The sequence below is a fragment of the Micrasema longulum genome, unplaced genomic scaffold (genome assembly GCF_059751315.1).
Source record: "Micrasema longulum isolate JH-2025_06_02 unplaced genomic scaffold, ASM5975131v1 h1tg000200l, whole genome shotgun sequence".
NCBI lineage: Eukaryota > Metazoa > Arthropoda > Insecta > Trichoptera > Brachycentridae > Micrasema > Micrasema longulum.
This window is the reverse complement of record NW_028277405.1, coordinates 100,860-102,741: the sequence shown is the minus strand read 5'-3', so window position 1 is coordinate 102,741 and position 1,882 is coordinate 100,860.

Sequence of the window (1,882 nt, the reverse complement as noted above, 5' to 3'; positions counted from 1 at the left end):
CTTGTAGGGACCGCCACCGCGCTAGACTAAGTGTAAAGCTAGGGTTTCCTAGGACAGCGGTGCCCGTATTTTAACGGCCGTAGTGAACGGTGATGCAATGGACAGCCGTCGTAAAGGTGACTAGAGTGTGGTTTTCTAGGAAAACGGTGTTATCAACACCATTTAACACCGTTTTCCTAGGAAACCACTCTCTAATCACCTTTACGACGGCTGTCCACTGCATCACCGTTCACTACGGCCGTTAAAATACGGGCACCGCTGTCCTAGGAAACCCTAGCTTTAGAGTTAGGGATCTCGGTATGTGTTCGAAATGAGCTGCCTCTCCAATAAAGACTAGTATTTGTCACATTCGGAGGTAGCCTTTTCCATACCAATGCATTTAGAATAAGCATCTTGTATCTTTAAGTGGCGAAATGGAGTTCCGAGGGTTGCCCTCACACCCCCATAGTCTATGGTGAGTCATGGCTTTGGGATGGGTTGTATTGTCCCCGATATACGGGGTGCCTCATAGGTCTTTTGATGGTGGGCAAATATATATTTATATTTTTTTATTTACTTATTTGGTTATCTTTTAAAGAAATATTATAAAAGAAAGAAGTTTTTTTTTTTAATACATTTTAAATTTAAGAAATCCAAAACGTATTTTTTTTTTTAATTTTTACCTCTTTTCTCCGTATATCAGGGGACGGGAGGGGTTGGGTAAATGATGGATATTGGTCCTAGTTTGTAAATTAGTTTAAGTATATTTTTGAATGTTCATTGTTTCGCGCTGCGCTGCCACCGCTAGAATGCCGTTAGAACTGGAGGGGGGAAGCCTATATACGTGGAGGGAGGGAGACAGACAGAGATTCCTCACATTGATACCATCACTAATAAGGCAATGAAATGTCTTGGATATTTGCAGCGAACTGTAAAAAAATTTTATTCCATCACTACCTTGGTTAGAATTTGGAAGTTATTTACTGCCTTGGTTAGAAGTAATTTAGAATTCAATTCAACAATTTGGTCACCTTATTGCAATGTTCATATTTTAAAGTTAGAAAGAGTACAATGTAAATTCCTTAGATTCATCAATTACAAACTTAATATACCCACTGAAAATAGTAATTATGATAATTTATTATCTACACTAAATATGTCAACTCTTTGTAAAAGATTTATTAAATTTATATAAAATAGCAAATGGCGTATTGGACGTCCCGGAATTAACTAGTGTTATCAGCTTGAAAGTACCAGTTCGAAATACACGGCAGCTAACGTTATTTTTTTAATCTCCAGGGCTGGTATTCCAAACGAAATTATAGCGCGGTATAGCGCGTTTTTACGTACTAAATACGCATTATAGCGCGCTGTAAACGCGTTCGGAATACCAGCCCTGGGCTGGTATTCCAAACGAAATTATAGCGCGGTATAGCGCGTTTTTACGTACTAAATACGCATTATAGCGCGCTGTAAACGCGTTCGGAATACCAGCCCTGGCAGTCACAATTATTATTACAATTCACCAATACCTAGACTACACCGGCTAGGTAATGAGTATGGCGACGTTGATATATTTCGTCTGTCTTTATATAAATATAGGTTAAGTATTCAAAAGGTTATAAATTAATTTGTATAAAATTTCTTAATATTGTTCTTTATTTACTATTTTTTTTCTCATGTATCTCTATAATAATGTATAAACTTATATGTATGTATATGTATGCGTGTATGTTTTCATATGTGAATTTATTAAATATTTTTCTATGTACCATATACCTATGTTGGTACATTTCCTGATTTTTACTTATTATTGTATCTTTTAGCTTTTCTTATGTTATCTTTAATTTTAACTAAATTTACAAACTCATGTTTCACTGCTGCACTTGAATGTAATTTCTAA